Source organism: Dromiciops gliroides, chromosome 4, assembly GCF_019393635.1.
Source record: "Dromiciops gliroides isolate mDroGli1 chromosome 4, mDroGli1.pri, whole genome shotgun sequence".
In the NCBI taxonomy this organism is placed as follows: domain Eukaryota; kingdom Metazoa; phylum Chordata; class Mammalia; order Microbiotheria; family Microbiotheriidae; genus Dromiciops; species Dromiciops gliroides.
In genome coordinates this window covers 256331991-256351850 of record NC_057864.1, presented here as the reverse complement: position 1 = coordinate 256351850, position 19860 = coordinate 256331991, and the positions used below count along the sequence as shown (strand labels likewise).

At 49.2% G+C, this 19860-nt stretch overlaps 1 pseudogene; it reads right to left on the bottom strand.

Moving 5' to 3' along the window:
• Positions 1 to 1712: 1712 nt before the first annotated feature.
• LOC122755810 lies at positions 1713 to 19610 on the bottom strand (annotated as a pseudogene).
• Positions 19611 to 19860: the final 250 nt, after the last annotated feature.

The window sequence follows — 19860 nt, the reverse complement described above, 5'->3', positions numbered from 1 at the left end:
AAAACCCAAAATCCTGTTTGGTTTTTAGACTGTGAGCACCTGCAAAGCCAGGACCAACTTCGGCCTTTTTTTGTATCCTCAGCACTTAACACAGTGCCTGGCATATAGAAGGCACTTAACTGATGCTTAAAGATTTCATGTGACTGATCTGATGGGGCCTCACCCTCCTCATCTATAACATACAGTGATTAGACCAGATGGCCTCTGAGATCGCTTCCAGCTCAAGGCAAATGATTTCTAATCAAAAGGCATTGATTGTTAGAAAATATATCAAAGGAAGCAAGGAAGTCCTTGAACCCAGGGCCTATTCCTTTCTCACCAAAGTATATGGCAGGAAGACAATTCCCTTGGAATTGCACAAGGTACTTGTTTTTGTCGCTCCTTTATTTTTGAAGAGGACCAATGACAGCAAGAGAGAGATGTCCTAACTTGGGAGTGAGTTGGATTTAAGTGAGGCCTCACTCTCTCCTCCAGAACCATCAAAGTCCAGTGAGACTGAAGAGACCACCCTTGGGATGCACCTGTTCCCAACAATCCTTGCTTCTCTATGTGACTCATTGCTTTCTCCTTCTTTACTTTGTACCCCTAAATTCCTGAGATCTTTGTTCCCAAAAATGATGATTTCACAGTTATGACTCATATCAGCCCAAATAAAAGAATTTGGCAGCCTACATGGTAAGAATAGACACAAATGTTTGTATCCTTCCACATGTTCATTAGTGGAAATAAGAAAGATAAACATTCCAATGGAGTAGAATCTTTTGTGTGGGGCAATGAGGGTTAAGTGACTTGCCCAGGGTCACATAACTAGTGTCAAGTATCTGAGGCTGGATTTGAACTCAGTAGGATTGAACCACACTATTTCTATTTTTTTGTTTGTTTTTCTTTTTTGAGGTTTTTCCCTTTTGCTCTAATTTTTCTTTCACAGCATGACTAATGCAGAAACGTTTAATGTGATTAAACATATATAAACTGTATCATATTACTTGCTGTCTTGAGGCGGGAGGAAGGCAGGGAGGGAGGGAGAAAAATTTGAAACTAGAAATCTTATAAAAACAAATGTTGAGGGTCAGCTAGGTGGCACAGTGGATAGAGCACTGGCCCTGGAATCAGGAGGACCTGAGTTCAAATCTGGCCTCAGACACTTGAGACTTGCTAGCTGGGTGACCCCGGGAAAGTCATTTAACCCCAATTGCCTCACAAAAAAAATGTTGAAAACTATCTCTACATGTAACTAGAAAATAATAAAATACTTTGATGATTAAAAAAATCAGTGCCCAACAACTGAGAAAGGGCAAAGGAAATTGTGGCACCTGATGGTCATGGAATTTTGTTGCATCAGGAGAAACAAGAGATATGAGAAATTCAGAAAAACATGGGAAGACTTAAATCAAGTGATGCAGAATGTTCTAAGCACAATCAGGAAAGAAACATATCCAAAATAAAAATAGTAAAAAAACAAAACAAAACAAAACAAATGATGCTGAATATTATGTACTAACAGTCACCAAGCTTGGCCACAGAGTTGAGAAAACAAACTCTTCATGGCAGATGCAGACATGCTATGGGCATGGATTGCTGCATATGGTGTTGGACAGACATGGGTAATGTGATGGTTATTTGGGGACTTTTAAATAAATATTTTGTTATGAGGGAAGGCGAATGGGAGTAGAGTATACATTAAGCAATGAATATGATGCAAATGCAAAAGGTTTTTACTAAAACTTTAATTTTTAAAAATACAACAGAGAGGCCCATGATAGACAAGCACAGGCAACAGCAATAGATCATCCAGGAAGAACTGAGCAGAAGGGACAGAAGCAAAGTCATCAGAGAGAGGAATGACCAGAGTGAGGAGGGCCCATCCCATGGGGAAAGGGAAGGACTCCTGGGCAAGAAGCCTGGGAGGCCCATTGACATCTACATCATATCAGGACATGGACAGGAAGGCCACCAGCAGGCTGGGTAATGGAGGGGCCTGGACAAGAGGCCATGTGGATGCAAAGGTGTGGATGGATCACAATCTGCACCTCTAGAGGCCTTTCACACACTGAGAGGTTACACAAATCCCTCTGCTCCCCAACCTTGTCTCCCTGTCACCAAGAACCAGGTGATTCTCACTCTTCTAATTATTGGGGTGAAGGCTCAGGAGACAAAAATGGATAAAACACGGGTGCAGGAAGATAGGAAGGAGGAGTGGGTCATTAAAGCTCTGTTGGGAAATGCCAAAGAGTCCAGACAGAGCCCAAGGCACAGGCAAGGAGCCCCTCCAGGGAAGGGGTCAGCAGGGCTAAGATCCTGGAGAGCTGGGCACAAGCAGGGGCTTCCAAATGTGGGAGGGAGGCTGAGGGGAAGGCAGCAGCTCCAGGGAACACAGCCTCAGGGATCAGCTCAGGAGCCCTGCAGAGGACACAGAACACCCAGGTGAGAGTCTACACCTGGGTCTGAAGCCACACGTAGAGCCACCCTCTTCCCACTAAGGGCCCCCAAGTCTTGCTCAGCTTCAGGCCCCACTGGGCAGAGACTGATAGCTATGAGAACCTGATCCCACCTGGGCAGAAGGATCTTACCTGCTGGCTGTGAACCCCGATTCCTGGGAAAGGAAGGAAGAGAGACAGATGTACAAATACTTGTAAATCCCAGAGTCACAGAAGCAAAGGACACCAAGGCTCCTGAGCACTGTGGACAGGGGGCTCCTAACAGTGCTTAGCCTAGTACCTGACCCCACAGAGGAAGCACTTCATCAATGCTCTATCCATCCATCTATAGCTGTAGGCGTGGGGGGGGGGAGGGAATGGCAGGGGGAGGGACTGAAGGCTGGAGTCTGACACCCCTCCCCAGGCTGTCTCTACTATTGAATATGGGACTCCCTCAAGACCCTGAGTCCTGGGATCTGGCCCCCTTCACCACCTTGTGTAAGTTCCAGGGTAGAAGAGCTCGAAGCCAGAGCCAGCCCAGCCCTTCCTCCCTGACCTTGGGGCCAGATTTCTGGCACCATCCAACATCCTCCCTCCCCTGGAGGGGAGGGGCCTCAGGGCCTCCCCAGAGTATCTCACCTTTCTGACTCCTCCTGTGGACAACGAGGCCAACCCCAAAGAAGATCAGCCCCAGCACGAGGCCCCCGACTCCACTCAGCACCTTGCTCTGGGCAGATCCAGACTGTGCTTCTGGGGACAAGAGACACCAAGGATCAAAACTTTCCCTCCAGGAGCCAGCCCTGGGGGGCAGACGGGTCTGAGGGGAGCTGAGAAGGGGCTAAATCCTATCTAAGAAGGGAAGGGACAGACTGCAAAGGGTCTTCAGGGCTCAGCCAGTGAAGGCTCATCAGGGGACACTGACATCCATGTGTCTCACAGCCAGCTCCCCCACCCCAGGGGAAGGTCACTGAGTCCAGAAGGAGGCCAGCTCCCAGGGCAGGGGCCAGTGAGGAGCCTGATGAGGTTCTAGGTCTCCACAGCTCTTAGCTCAGCACAGCCATTGGAGGCCATGCTGGGGAAGGGGGGTAGCACCACATGGGGTTTGTATTAGCCCAGGACTGGACACACTCTGGGGGTCCTCAGAGCTGGCTCCTGTCCTGATGCAAGGTGAGAACTGGAGGCTGAGGGAAGCTCTGGCTCACTCCAGTCCAAGGTGAACAGGTCTCTGCAGGCTGGAGTGCTCCACGTGGCAGGTGTGACATCCCCACGCACTGGGGGTCATCTCCAGCATCACCAGGACCTGGTAGGTCCAGTCTCCATTGCTGATCAGGCCTGTGGACACAACCCCAGCTGTCTCCTCTGCCCATTCAGGAGCCACCTGACCTCAATGTCCCCAGGGTAGAAACCAAGTGACAGAGCAGACAAGCAGGTTGTGGTGTCCCAGGGGAGCCATCTGGATGGATACACAGTCACCTCGGGCCTCAACTGGAAGAAAGAAGAAGGATCCTGAGTGAGGGGGCCAGGGCAGGTCTTCCTAGTCCAGCCCCCACCTCTGTCACCTGATCCCTCACCAGGCTCAGGCCTCCTCTTCTCCCCAGAGCTTGAAATGGGCATCTTGGGGACATTTAAGCTCCCCCAAGACTAGAAATCTGAACTAACAGGAAGCAGCCCCAGGGGTCCATGGGCAGAATGACCCCAGCCCCAGCTCAGCAGGATTCAGGGATGGGGGAAGAAATGGGCAGGCAAGTTTTCTCATTATAAGTGGATTCTTTATAATGGATTCTTTCCAAAAGCAGGTCACAGGTGTGGATAATAAACTGTTTTCAGAAAGACTCTGAGCTCAAACATTAAGAGATGTTATCGATACAGTGAAAGAATATTGACTCAGGGGCTTGTGGGGAGTGTCTAGGCCCAGGAGAAACCTGAGCATCCTGACCCAGAGTCCAGGGGCCCTGGGAGAAGCAGAAAGATGTCTGGGAGCCTGGAGAAAGACAAGTTCAGTCATGAGGCCTCAGTTGTAGGAGTTTGTGTCACCAGAGAAGGCTGGGAGGGGGAGGGAGGGAGAGAATGGAGGAGATGGGAAGGAGCAGGGCATGGGAAGCCTCTGCTGAGCTTAGCTTCAGGGATAAAAAAGGAAAAGTTTTATTTAAGATTTTAAAAGGTTTATGGCACCTGGGCACTGAGGACTTAGGGGAATGAATTCCATAATAACCATTTTGCTGTTCAGTCATTTTTCAGTTGTGTCTGACTCTTTGTGACCCTATTTGGGCTTTCCTGACAGAGACACTGGAGTGGTTTTCCATTTCCTTCTCCAGCTCAGTTTACAGATGAGGGAACTGAGGCAAACAGGGCGAAGTGACTTGCCCAGGGTCACACAGCTAGTAAGTGTCTCAGGCCAGATTTGAACTCAGGAAGATGAGTCTTGCTGACTTTAGGCCTGGCACTCTACCCTCTGTCCTACCTAGCTACCCATTAACCATTGTAGTCCTGTATAAATGTGCATTATTTGTTGGTGATGGGTTTTGGCTTGTTCCCAGTGCAGTTTTTCTCCATTAGAATTGGAGGGGGTAAAAACATCCGAATTTGACTGAGGGGAAAGGACTCCAGGCCCCCAAATCCCAGCTGGTAGAAGAGCTTCCTCCCCCTCCCTCTCCAGCCCCCCTCCCCCCTCCCTCTGTCCCCACCCTCTTTCTCCCCCTTCATTTCCCCCTTTCTTCTCCTCTCTTCCCTCCCATCCTCTCCATCTCTCATCTCCAGTGTTTCTGCCCCTAATTCCTCCCTATCATCTCTGCTTCCCTCCCTCTTCTCCTCCTCCTCCTCCCTCTTCTCCTCATCCCTCCTTCTTCCTCCCTGCATCCCCCTCCCATCCCCCATTCTTCCTCCTTCCCCTTCAGACCCCTCTGGCCCCAATCTCTCCCCCTCCCCCAACTCTCTTCCCTCCACTTCCCCTCTTAGTCCCCTCCCTCCTCTCTCCCATCCATCATCTCCCCCTCCTTCCATCCCCTTCCCCCCTTGTCTCTCCCCTGCTCTGGGGGCCCCTGTCCCTGTCCCTGCTTCTGTTCCCCCCCTTCTCTGCTCCCCACCTGCCCCCTCCCATCACAGCCTCCTCCTCCTCTCCTCCCCTCCCCTCTGGCCCCTCCCTCTGCTCTCCCTTCCAGAACCTTCTCTTCCCTCCCTGCTCCGTCCCCCTCTTCCGGACTCACCTCCTCTCTCTCCCCGGGTCCCTCCCACTCCCCTCCGGGGGGCGCTCACTCACCGCGCCGGGCACCAAAGACGGGCTCAAACAACCACGTATGTTGTGCCTGCAGTAAGTGTCCACCTCGGCCCGGTCTCCGCTCCAGTTCCTCCTTCTGGCTGTTCCAAAGCTCAGCATCAGGCCGCCCCAGCTCCGTCACCGCCACGAAACTCCCCGACGTCGCTGTCGAAGCGCACAGTCTCTACCCGTTGCTGATGGACCTCGCCACAAACCGCACGCGCTCCGTCCGTTCTCAAAGTAACATTCGCCTTCAACTGCTCGGTGAAGTGCTCTGAGGAAACAACCAGGAGCGGCTCAGCCCGCACGGACACACCCGCTCTCAATCGCTGACCACAGGCTGGGCACTGACCGAGGAGAACACGGCCAACATCCGGCTGCCCTTCCTGCGCATGCTCAGTCCCGCCCTGTGAAGCCCAGAGAGGTCAAGCGACTTTTCCGAGGTCACACAGCGCAGATATGCGATGGCGGTAGGACTAGACTCTCAGTTCTCAGACCTCTCTGCCTCGTTATAGCTGCCTCTCAACTACACCCAGCCTGGAGCAACACTCCCAGGAAATGTTTACCCAACAACCTCCCCAAGTCCTTCTCACCCCAAAATTAAACTCACTCTCTGATCCTCCTCCCTCCAGTGCACCTTTGTATCCCCCCTCCCCAGCCCCCTCTGCAGAGATCCGGGCAGGGGACAGACCCCTACCACACTCCCATGACCCTAGAGGCCACACCCTCTTTCATTCGAGGTCAATGATCCAATCAGTGTCACCCTGGGGATCTTCTGGGCTCTGTCTGGCTCTGCCTCAGGATCCCTGTAACTGCTGGTGCAGGGCCCCTCCCTGGGTCACCCTCCTGGGCATGTCCTACATCCTCCATCCCCTAGAATGGAAGCTGCTCCAGGGCAGGAAATGACTGATTTTATATATAACCCAGTGCCAGCACAGGCCTGGTACAGGGTAATCCCTTATGAGTCTTCCTGACTGATTGATATCATTCATCTCTCCAGCCCACAAATGACAAATAAATCTTAGAAAGTCCAAGTCTGACCACTTCACTCACCTCCTCAAGAACCTGTGGTGGCTCCCTATGGACCCTTGGAGAATTTCCAACCCTAACTTAGAGCCCTCCCCATTCTGACTCCTGCCACCCTTTCCAGCATCTCCTGTTACTCCCTCTCACACACAATTTACATTTCAACTGGCCTCCTTGTGGCTCCCCAAACTCAGCCTTTCATCTCCCCACCTCCACACCTGTAAACAGCCTCTAGGCCTGGACTGCCTCTGCCCCAACTCCCCCAAACCCCAGTTCATGGATTCCTTGCTTTCTTTCTACTTAACTGTCTTTCCTTCTCTGTGCACTGCTGTGCTTCCCCAAAGGGTCAGTCAATCAACAAGCACTTAATAAGTGCTTACTGTGTACCAGGCCCCATGTCAGTTGTTGGGAATACAAACATAAAGATAGCAAACAGTCCAGCCACTTACATTCAAATAGGGGTGACAAGTGCACACAAAAGTATGGGAAGCATGAATACAAACAAGTAGAGGGTGATGGGCATTGGCATGTGGGGGATCAGGAAAGGCTTCACCTAGAAAGTGGTGCTTGAGGGCAGCTAGGTGGCACAGTGGATAGAACACTAGCCCTGGATTCACAAGGACCTGAGTTCAAATCAAACTTCAGACACTGGACACTAACTAGCTGTGTGATCCTGGCAAGTCACTTAACCCTCAATGCCCCGCCAAAAAAAAAAAAAAAAAAGAAAGAAAGGAATTAAAGAAAAGAAAAAAGTGGTACTTGAGCTGGGCCTTGGAGGGAAAGAGGATGCATGAGGCAAAGGGAAGGAGGGAGTGGAATCCAGGCATGGGGGGATGGCAGGGGCAAAGGCCAAGAGGTGGGAAATGGGGTGCAGGGTGTGAAGAAAGGGCCAGTTTGGGCAGATCCCAGAGTGCAGGAAGAGGGTTATCATACAATGAGACAGGAGCCAGGCTGTGAAGCAATAAACATAGGAAGTTATAATGTATCCCAGGAGCACTAGGGAGCCACTGCTGTCTCTTTTTTTTTCTTTTTTTCTTTTTTGTGAGGCAATTGGGATTAAGTGACTTGCCCAGGGTCACACAGTTAATAAGTGTCAAGTGTGTGAGGCTGGATTTGAACTCGGGTCCTCCTGAATCCAGGGCCGGTACTCTATCCACTGTACCACCTAGCTGCCCACTGATGTCTCTTGAGGAGAGCAGTGACTCATTCAGATTTGCCCTTAAGGAAAAGCACACATTTCGGGTATAAAAGATGGTCTGGAGGGAAGAGAGACTGTCAGGGCCCATCCTAGTAATCTGGGTGAGAGGGAAGAGGCTCTGCTCCTATGGAGGCCACATGAGCATAGAGAAGGGGGGAGTGTGCAGAAGGAAATTGTGGGGATTAGCTGAGCAAGTGTTTAATTGTGGGGATTGAGGGAGCCACACTGACACCCTCTTGTGACTCAGTTCTGTAGCTGCCTCAGTTCCCTCTATGCAGTTATGGGTCTGATCCAATTTCTGTCTTGTGAGAAAACTTTATTCAACTGTGAGAATTGGGAGCAAACCTTATTTCCTTGTTTGAACCTGGCCCTGCATGGCTGGGGAGCTGGACCACCTCTCCCTGGGGCTTAGAGACCCTTAACTAGAGCCTGAGGTTCTGCTGGTCAGAAACCTGGGCTGATCCCAGGACTGAGGCAAGGAGTTTTCTCACAGTTGTACATCCCCAGCAGCCCCCAGGGCTTATCTGAAAACTGGCCCCCTGCTGAGCAATCCTATGGTTTCCATGCTCTTTTGATTGTTCACAGACACTTGGGGTCAAGGGGGGTTTGGGGGTGGGGGGTGGAACACCGCTCTTCTGATTTCAGGGAATTGCACCTGTTTGCTCTCCCCTCCCAACCTGGAAAGTCCCTAATCTTCCCTCCAATTAGAAATCAGATTACCTCACGATGGACAGTCTCCTTTTCATTCATTGGCCTTATTTGATTAATTGCTTTTTTTTTTTTTTTTTTTTGCTGGGCAATGGGGGTTAAGTGACTTGCCCAGGGTCACACAGCTAGTAAGTCAAGTGTCTGAGGCCAGATTTGAACTCAGGTACTCCTGAATCCAAGGCTGGTTCTTTATCCACTGCGCCACCTAGCCGCCCCTGATTAATTGCTTTTAAAGTATAAATGTCCGCTGCCCCTGCATTCAGGGTCTGGCCCTAAGCTGAGGAGGTCTGGTCCTGGATTGTGGGGTAATGGGCAGCCTTTGCTTCATAAATCGATGGGGTCAGAAGCTCCAACCTTTGTTTCCTGGGTCATTTCATCTTTCATTTGTCACAGGGAAGGGATGTTATGGCTGTGACCAGGGGATAGGGGGAGCAGAGGGAGGAGGTGGAGATAAATCCAAGGTCATGAACCATGAGACTGGAAGAATTGTATTAGGTTCATTGGGAAGAGGGAAGTCTGAAGAGGCCTGGGTTTGGGGCAAAGCAGTGAGTCCGGTTTGGGAAGTGTTGTGTTTAAGGGAGCTTAGAGATTCAGGCCTGAAACATCCAGGAGGCAACAGGGGATGCTGGACAGAGGCTGGGGCAGGAAACACAGATGCAGGAGTCACGTGAACAGAGATGGGAATTCACTCTGTGGGAGCTGATGAGGTCACAGAGAGGAGACAAGAGGGCCCAGGGCAGAGCCTTAGCAAACACCCCTATTAGGGGACAAGATGTGGATGATAAGCCTGCAAAGGGGACTGAGAAAGTGGGATCAGACAGGGAAGGGGAGAACCCAGAGACAGCAGAGGCACAAACCCCCAGAGGGGAGAGAATACCCAGGAGGGAATGGGGCTGACAGTGTCCAGTTCAGCAGGAAGTTCAGGAAGGATGAAGCCTGGGAAAAGGCCATCAGCTTTGGCCATTGAGGCTGGATCCTTGGTGACTTTGGTGAGAGCAGTCTCCCATTGGCTAATGAGGGGGGAAGCAGGACTGCCCAGGACTGAGAAGTGAGGGAGAGGAGGAGGGGAGACTGTGTGTGCAGACACTGTTTGTAGGAGTCTGACTGAGAAAGGAAGGAAAAGTGTGCAGGGCAATGGCTTGGGTGTAACATCATCTAGCTAAGGTCCAGTGAAGTATCTTACAAAGCAGAGTCTGCTCCCATCTGGCTTTCTCTGTAGGAATTCTGTAGGAAAACAATTTATATGATAACCACAATATGGTAAAGATAAACAACTTTGAAAGACTTGGGAACTCTGATCACCACAATAACCAACCATGATTCCAGAGGACCAAGGGTGAGACAGGCTGCCCACTTCCTGACCAAGAGGACTCAGAATGCAGCATGAGAATTTGTTTTTTCAAAATGGCCAATGAAGATATTTGTTTTGCTTCACTACAAGTGTTTTAATATGGGGTGAGGATTTTCTCTCAGTTTGAGAGGGAGGAGTATGGGTTTGGGAGGGAGAAAAGGTGAATGTTTGCAGATTGAAAATATATTTTTTAAAAGATAGAAAAAAATTGTAATTCAACCCAACAAAGTCAGTAAACAATCCTTCATTGACCCAGAAATAGGAGTACCAGGCATACACTGCAAAGGAAATCTAAGAGAGAAGACACGCAGGTGAGATGCACAGACATCCATATTTGCACATATACACATACATATATTAGATATAACATGTACACAGAGGTGAGATATGTGTGTACACACCAGCAGCACTTTTTGCTATAGCAGAGACCTGGAGACAAAGTGTGTGCCTCCACTTGAGAAATGACTGAGCAAATTCTGTGCTAAGAGAGTGAAAGTGTGTCCTTGGGCTGTAAGCAGTGAAGAAAGGCATAGATCCATTGAATCCCAGAGAACATCGTCTGAACTAATGCAGAGGGAAGGGAGCAGAGCAAGGAGACTCCCACACTCCCACACTGACAACAATAACCTCAAGGACAGAGGTCAGACCTCAGCTCAGTGCAATGACCCATCCAGGCTTCAGGACACACAGGCTGAAGTGCTTCCCATCTCTTGGCAAAGAGGTGATGGACCCGAGGTGGGGGATGATACAGACATTTCAGTCTCAGGCCAAAGACAGAGGGCTTCTAATTGAGGGGGTGGGGAAGGTTTGGTTTGGGGCTGGGTGACTGATGGGGAGTGATAGTGATGCAAAATGAGGAAGAAAAGGGCAGCTAGGTGGCACAGTGGATAGAGAACCAGCCCTGGAGTCAGGAGGATCTGAGGTCAAATCCATCCTCAGATACTTGACATTTACTAGCTGTGGGACCCTGGGCAAGTCACTTAACCCCAATTGCCTCACCCCCCCCCAAAAAAACGAAAAAGAAAAGAGCATAAGTGAAAAGTTTTTAAAATACAGAGAAAAGAGCAAAATAAATTGCAAAAAGGATCAGAGACAAGCAAGGCAATTTGGATCCTCTCATGTTAAATTTAACAGGAACTTGAAAGAACCAAAAGCATGTAAGAGGAACTCACAGCACAGTGGATAAAGCACCACCCCTGGATTCAGGAGGACCTGAGTTCAAATCCAGCCTCAGACACATGACACTTACCAGCTGTGTGACCCTGGATAAGTCACTTAACCCTCCTAGCTCCACCAAAAAATAAGAGGAACTCACAGTGTTATCTCAAGTGATTTTTCCTGGTTTTGAAAGGTCTCTTGCAGGAAGTGATCACAGGCTGAGCCTTGAAGGGAGAATGAGCTCCTCAGAGAGAGAGAGAGTTGAGGAGTTGGGAGGGTGTATTTCTTTGCGGGAGAGTGGGGAAAACCCACCAATTTTACAATACTCAGATCCTAGATGCAGAGCTGGAAGGGAAGCTAGCAGCCATCTAGCTCCACCTCCTTGTTTTACAGATGAGGATGCTGAGGCCCAGAAGAGTGATGTGACTTGCCCAAGGTCACTGACCTAGTAAAGAAGGGATCAAGCCTTGAACCCAAGATTCCTGACCTCTTTTCCACTGGACCACACTGTCACTGCAGGCAAAACCCAGGGTTTCCAATCCCAGCTGTGCTGCTGACTCTCTCTGAGGCCTTGTACTAGTCACTTCTCTCTGAACCAATTTCTTCATCTGTAAAATGGAGTCAATAACTGGGGCAGCACCTGCTTCATAGACTTATGGTGAGGATCAGAGAGGACCGTGTATGGGAAGCACTTTGTAACAACAGAGCCTGTGTCAGCATGAGTGACTTGGATTCTCTGATGCATCTCTGACCTCCTCCCAGTGGGTCTTCCCTCTGTCAACACAGAGCATAGCCCACCCACACTGGCTCCTTGGATGATTTTCCCATAGATCCTCTATAGAAGGCCAAGCCCCACATTTGGACATTCTGAGGTTACCAAGAGGACCCATCCATCTTTCTTTCCAATCAGGCATTTCCTCCATGATCTTTCTTACTATTACTTGTTAGAATGGGTTATAACAGGAATAAGGTTACAACTAATAAGTGCATATAAAACCTTGACACCCAAGGGCTGTAGTATTCCCAGATTCTAAAGCAGAGAAAACATTTGGGCTAAAAATGTGTCTGAACTGGGAGTTCCCAAAGGCAATCTAACCAATTCCATGGCTCCTTTTCAATTCTGGGCCCAATTCATTATCCACCTGCAGAGCCTCCTCCAAATATGCACAGGGATGCACTAATTAGAATGTCATCATTTGAACAATGGGTATTTTTCATCCTTTTCAGACTTTCTTGAATTGATTGTAAGGCTCTTCTCTTTTCCATATAAGTGTAAATTAATAATATGACTATTAAACTTCTTCTGTGTCCCTGGGTGTTTATGATCAGAGCAGCATTAAATAAGGTTATTTCTGGTTTTTCTATCTTTCAGGGAATTTTGAATGATTATGGAATCAAAGATTTTCTTGTAATTAACAACCAATAAGCATGAGGGGACCTTATATTCTATAGAACTTATTTTTAAATGATAAAGATGTTGTCCATTGCTGAATGCTTCTTGTGAAAGCCTGTTTGTTCCCTTCCAATACTCTGATCAAAGAAACTCAGTTCAGACATAGATGAGTCTCATAAAGATTTTTAAGAGATGAAAGAATGGGCACTAATTCAGTGGTTAGTGATATTCTCTCAGTCACCATTGCTTTTGCTCTCAGTAAGGTCCAAGCATTTCCAGTCTCTTTCCCTCCTTCAGATCCCTTGAATACTGGTCCCTTAATACCCTCACACTTGTGTCATTTCCAGCATAAATCTCTTCTACAAACACTTGGGAATCCGGCTGCTTTTCCTGTCTTTGTTCTCTTTGCAGTCATTTTTACCTCCATGTTGAGCACATCCAGGACTGGGTTGTTAGGGTCCAAGTGCTGGGTGGTTGCTCTATCCTTGAGAGAGAAATCCCTGAACTGCCTATTTGCCAAAGATATTGGCCATGGTGATGGAGGAGATCCAGCATAGAGTCTAGGCCAAAGAAGAATGGACAGGGAGGTTCCCTAGAAATTTTTTCCTTGTGGAGGACACTGTGTTGACTCCAAGAAGACCTAGAACATTGGAGAACCTTCTAGAAGAGACCTGTAAGCACTCAGAGGAGTTTGGCCTATTCATGCACCTGGGAAAGACCAAGTGAATGAAGAGTCTCTGTTTCACAGATTTCAGCATCCACTTGGATGGACATTCTATGGAGCTTGTCCATCAGTATGTCTGTCTGGGGTATTGGGGAGGAGTTGGGGACAAAGCCGATCAGAAGGAGAAGAATGGTTTGGATTTCAGTCAGGAGGCTTTTCATGAAAGCAAAGGCTCATCTTTTCAGTACTAACATTCTCCTGATATTGTGATAGGTCAGTATGATGTGGATAACCACTGCCTCTGAAGAATTAAGCTTCACAGAAAAGGCACTGTCAAGGCATATGGTGGGTGTAAGCATGTTGAAATATATAAACATTCCAAATAGGGAAAGGGGATCAAAGACATCTTTGAGGAAATGCATGATAGGAAGACAAAGGGGCTGCATGCATACAAAGAAAAATGGATGACTGATGGACAAAGAGTGGGGAGCCACAGACACCCTCCCAGTGTCAGGAGAGAGTAAGGATGACTGCTATGAACCTGGGTGGACTCCATATGGAAGTTTGTGGGAGAGTGTGGACAAGAGTCACATGGAATGGGCAGCCATGGATGGGTTGAGATCTGCACCTGGAAAGGAACTTTGGAATCAATGAGGTCATAGATCCAGTTGAGTGGGACTGCTGAAATATACACAAGTATTCAATGCATGGAACTGTCCTTCACTTGATTCTCCATCCCTCACTAGATTATATCCTATTTTTCTGTTTCCTTTTATAGACACATCTCTCTAAGTAGTCATCTGGATCCAAAGTCCTCTTACTTAACGCTCAGTAATATATGTTTATAACAATACTCTTGAATGAATGAATGAAAAAAACACTAATTGATAACTATGTGCTAAGCATTGGGAATACAAGTACAAAAATAAAGAGACTCCTCTTTAAAGGAGCAGGCATTCTAAATGGAGAAAGAATATTCATAGGGCAGAGGTGGCCCAGGAGGGACACTTTGAGCTAAAGGTGGTGAGTGGGGCCACAGGGGAGTAGATAGACAGAGCTCATCCAGGAAAAGTAGATTTTGTCACAGTTCTTGGATACAGGTTGTCCTTTTGGGTGGGAGGAGAAGGAGCTGTGAGGAGAGGGTAGGTACATCTCTGTGAAGAAGTTGGCAGTGGGGTTGAGGAGGAAGTTGCTGCAGAGAAGGGAATGAAGTGAAGCCTGACAGGACCTTTTCTGAAATAGTACTCAGGGTTGGGGGCAGCCAGGTGGTGCAGTGGATAGAGCACTGGGTTTGGAATCGGGAAGACCTGAGTCCCAATCTGGCCTCAGACACTTACTAGCTGTGTGACCCTGATCAAGTCACTCACCCCATTTGCCTCAACTTTCTCATCTGTAAAATGAGCTAGAGAAAAAATAAAGCAAACCTTTCCAGGATCTTTGCTGAGAAAACCCAAATAGCATCACAAAGAATCAAATGGGACTGACATGTCTGAACAATAACAACACTCAGTCACTAATGAAAACAGCAGGCCCCAGAGCAGGAGATCCTCCAGGGCATAATTGTTGGTGTGGGTAGCAAGATGACATTAAAGCCTCAGAGGCAGCAGTGCCCCCTTTACCTCCCTCCACAAATTACAACAATTTTGCCTCCAAACTCGTCCTTCTGTCCCTGCAGCCTTTGACACTGATGGTCACCTCCTTGAGATCCTCCCCTCCCTAGGCTTCTGTGACACCTCCCCATCCTCCCTTTTTTCTCACCTCCCCAACTCCTGCCTCCCTGCCTCCTGAGCTGCCTCCTCTTCCTCTTCTCAATCACTAAACAGATTCATGACCAAAGTCACCTCCCTCTGTCTCCTCTCTCTCTGCTCTCTCCCTCAGATGTCTCTATCCCTTCATTTCTCCCTCTCTACAGACACCTCCAGAATCTGGACCTTGGTCCACCCTCCCTCATAGTCTCCCTTCCTACATTTCCAGCTCCTGCCAAACATCTCCTCCTGCATGTTCCCAAGCACCTCAAACTAACCATGTAAAAGTCACTATCTTGTCCCTGAAATCAAATCCTCCTCCCGACTCCCTGACTTCTATTAATGGCACGTCCACTGCCTCACACCAGCTCTAGGAAACCTGGAGCAACTGGGGACTCAGGGCTCTCTCTTTCCCTCACCTCCCACAGACAAGTCAAAAAAACCTTCCTGATTCTTCCTCTCCAGTGTCTCCTCTCTGCCCAAGTTTTTCCAGGTACACCATGACCACCCAACTTAAAACCTTTTACTCCTCAAATATCCTCCCCCACACTAATATAGCCATTTTCCATACTAGCTACATTACCCTGCTGATTACTGGTGTCACCTTGGTTGAGTCACTAATTGGGGGGCCTCAGTTTCCTCATCTGTAAAATGAGAGAGGTGGTATGGGTGCTCTCTAAGGTGCAAATCCTGGGATTCTGTGCAGATAAGGAGATAGTATGAGGGAATCACCCACAGGCAAAGCTCCTTCAGAAGAAAAAGGGATTGGGGGCAAGGGAGATCCTTGACTTCTGACATTGGGGCTCAGAATGACACGAGACACTCCAGCGAGCACCCCCCTCCCCAGCCACAGCGCTAGGTCAGCTGGTGGATTAGCTCAGTGTGTGGGGGGGCACAGGAAGCCCTGAGACTTGAGTGGAGAGAAAGAAGATATATTGACCTGGGAGTTAGGCAGCAAGGGGGGCTGACAAGATTAGAAGAACAGAGAGGGGACTGACAAGATTAAGGAGGACTCTGGACACTAGAGACCCTGAGACAACAGAACAGAGAAGGATGAAGGAGATTAAGAGGACTGGGGAAGGAGAAAAAGCTAAGAGCAAGAAGGGACGGAGGCCAATACGGAGCAGGGGGCTTTTCTGTGAGGAGGAGGCCAAAAAAGTTCCAGGCGCAGCAGGTGGAAAGAGACGTGCCAGAATGCAGTCAGGTTGTACATTTTATTTCCCTGTATTTTTATGTTTAAATTGTATCTCATAAATAAAGTCTGCTTTGATTATTTAGTTAAGAGGCTTCTTAATCTTTTGCTTATCAATTTTGGAAATGGAGCAGCGTGGTAGAACTTTATAAACAGCCCATATTAAAATGATAGCAGTCAGATAGCCAGTGAGTCAAAAGTCCCCAGATTAGTCCTCCAGTCAGATTAGTCCCCCCCAAATTAGCCTTAGTCATTTAAAATATTTTTACATTTGAATGGCAACCCAGATGGGACTTATGGCCCAATTATAATTTTTCTAAACTTATAATTTTTCATAAGTCTAATTATAGAATTTTCAGACTAGATTAGTAAGCTAATAATTAATTTTTTTTACAGACTGCCCTGCTAAGCTCAGTCCTCCCTACCAGGATCACAGCCTACAACATGGCTCTCTGCCAAGCCCCAGGAGCCAGGCATGAGGGTTCAAGCTTCAACATCCCCATTGGCCTCCTCACTGTTCTTTGTGCTTTACCATCTTCTCCTCTCCATAGCCCCCAGCTCACTCCACGACTCTCCATTGCCATTAGATAAAGAACAACTCTGTTAGCCCAGAAACCAAGGCCTTCTCCACCTCTGATTCATTGCCCTTTCTAGCCTTCTTTTCCACTGTTGCCCCCATGACATCTCAGCCCAAGCCAAAGTCTAGTGACAATCCCTTAGTGCCTCCCTGTGCTTGCCCTTTTCTGTGGTCATTCTCCCCCAGATGTGGATTCTCTCCTGTTACTGGTGAGGCACCACCATCCTCCCAGTCACCCGGGCCCACAGCCCTGGGGGTATCCTCACTGTCATCACCCACATTGAATCTGTTGCCAAAACCTGACAATTTTACCTCTGTAGCATCTTGAATAATGCCCCTTTTCTTCTCTGACCCGGCGATGGCCCTGATGCAGGCCCTCATTGCCTTCTATCTGCACTATTTTAATAACCTCCTGGTGGGTCAGCCTGCCTCTACTCTCTCCCTATCAAATGAGTCTTCCTAAAGCACAGATCTTACCATGTTACCCACCTGCTCAATAACCTCCTGTGGCTCCCCATCACCTCCAGCATCAAATACAAAAATCCCTTTTGGCCATCAAAGCCCCTCACAACTCGGCCCCTCCTGCCTTTCAACTTTCTTACCCCTGATTGCCCCTCCCCCTCCCATGTACTCTGTGATGCTGAGACACTGGCTCCCTGCTGTCCCTCCTACTAGACGCTCCATCTCCCAGCTCTGAGCAGCTTCCCTTGTTGTCCCCCATGTCTGAAACACTCTCCCTCCCCCTGCCTGCCTCCTGATTTCCTTTAGTTAACATCCCTCCTTCTACAGGAAGACTTTCCCATTCTCCCTCATCCCTAGTGCCTTCCCTCTGTGGGGTATTTCCAAATTATCCTCAACATCACTCGTTTGTACACAGGGCTTTTCATGTTGTCCTCCCCAGGGACTTTGACCTCCCTTTGTATCCCCCTCAGTTACCACAGTGCCTTGCCCATAGTAAGTGGTTTGACTATCTACAGGCTGGGAGGCTCCTTCAATATTGTGTAGTTTGCATTATTGTCCACATGGGGGCATCCCCTGCTCAATACACCCATGGCTGATACCAGGGTGTTCCTGGAGATGTCAGCTGGGTTAAGCAGCCATCACCCTGCTAGGAGTGGCAGATCCCACTGCCCTTGGGTTTCCCTTGCTCAGGCCCTGACAGACTGTCTCTAGAAGGCCCCTCCTCTCTTGCCCAACACTGGAGAATGGGTGTTACACATGGCAGACTCTCCCCCCAGAGGTAGTCCAGGTGACAAAGCTCAAAAGTGGGTCAGATTCCCGGTGGATGGCTCTAGATCAGGTGAGGAGCCCAAAGAGGCCGTGACTGGCCATGCCAGATGCCAGGCCAGGCTGCAGGGGAAATAACACAGACTATGCCAGAGGGGCTTTTCTCTGCTCCCCTACAATACTTACACTGGCTGGGAGAAGCCTGTGGCCCATCCCTGGGGTTTCCCTCCCTGTCCAGGACAAAGGGTCTCCCACTCATGCGGTGTCATGGCAGAGGCCCCTTGATCCAGCCTGGGGCTTCAGAGAGAGCAGCAGCAGTGTGGAGACCAGAGACGACACTGAGAGACTGGGGGTAGAGGGTGCAAGTCCTGCCTGCTCCAGGGCAGTGGGGATTGGGGAACATGGGGCTCCCACCTCTTCTTTCAGCCCATTAACAAGGATCAGGAAGGTAGGAGAAGAGCCAGCCTGGGTCAATGCCCTTGGTCTCTCCAGCCCAGGATCTGCCTCCAAGGGATGGAGGGGGAGACCTTCCCTTACTCCACCAGGATGTCATTAGTGAAAACTGGGGGCTCCCACACACTGTAGCTTCACTTATGGCCATGAAATCCTGCCTGGGAAATTAAACCAGCAAAGTCCATCCCTCCCTCCAATGGCCAAACTGAAACCTCTCCAGCAGCTTGGGCAGACTCTGTGAAGATGCTTAATGGCACAGAAAAGTTCAGATGGGGGTGGGAGACCTTGGCAGCTCTGACCCTGTCACCCCCTCCCCAATCAACTCCACTGACTCCCTATCAGCTCCAGGCTCAAATATCAAACCCTTTTCTTGGCCTTCAAGGCCTCCACAACCGACTCCCTCCTATCTCCCCACCCTTCTTATACTTTACATTCCCAGGCTCCCAATCCTCTTCCATCCAGTGACACTGACCTTACTGTTCTTCCTCCCACAAATTTCTCCATCTCCCCAGTCTGGGCACTCCCTGGCTGTCCCCCAGGCTGAGGACACTCTCCCTCCTCACCTCTGCCTCCTGACTTCAAGTATCAGTTCCAATCCCTCCTTCCACAGGAAGCCTTTCCCGACCCTCTTCATGCCAGTGCCTTCCCTCTCCTGATTCTGTCCAATTTACCCTGGATATGTCTTGGTTGTACAGAGGTGTCCGCGTATTGTCTCCCCCATTAGACTGGGAGCTCTTTGAGAGCAGGAACTGTCCTTTGCCTTTCTTTCTGTCCTTAGCAGTAATTACACAGAGCCCAGTAGACAGTAGGTGCTTAATAATTGCTTATTGAAAAACTACCTGGAGCCCTCACCTCTCCAGGGGGCCTCCACAAAGTCCATGAGCCCTGGGGAAAAGGAAACAAAGACCAAAGGAAGGGATAGGTGGAGGGGAGCCTGAAATTCAGTTTCACCTGCTGCCCATCTCTCTGAGGACCATCCTGTCCCAAGCCCCTCCTTTGATCTGGGCCTAGAGAGAAGAGTGCTCCCCTTGGGCCCCCACCTGGGCTCTCTGCGGAGCTGCTGCTCTGTACTTACCTGGGACCTGTCTGCCTGCAGTTACCTGGGAATTCAGCATCAGCAGGGTCACAGCCAGAACTCCTATCCAGATGCCCTTGGGGAGCCAGACACACACCATCCTGGAGACAAGAGGAGGTTAAAGGAAAGAGGGAGATAACAGCCAGGATGGCCCTCACTTCATGGGAACTCCCCCCTGCATCTCCCAGACTAAGAATTTAGAGACTCCCTTTTCTGCCCCATGGTTGGTCAGCTTGAGAGATGAGAGAGCCAATTAGCTTTAGGGACGAAGTGCATCATTAGTTCCCAGGCAGAGGCTCCTTTTGCAGGGTCTTTTCTAATACTTAAACATTTTTCTGGTGAAAAAAATGATCCCAGAAATACTAGAATGTCAGGGAAGTAAGGGGCCCCAGAGGTCATCTCTTGCTGGACCATTCCAACAGC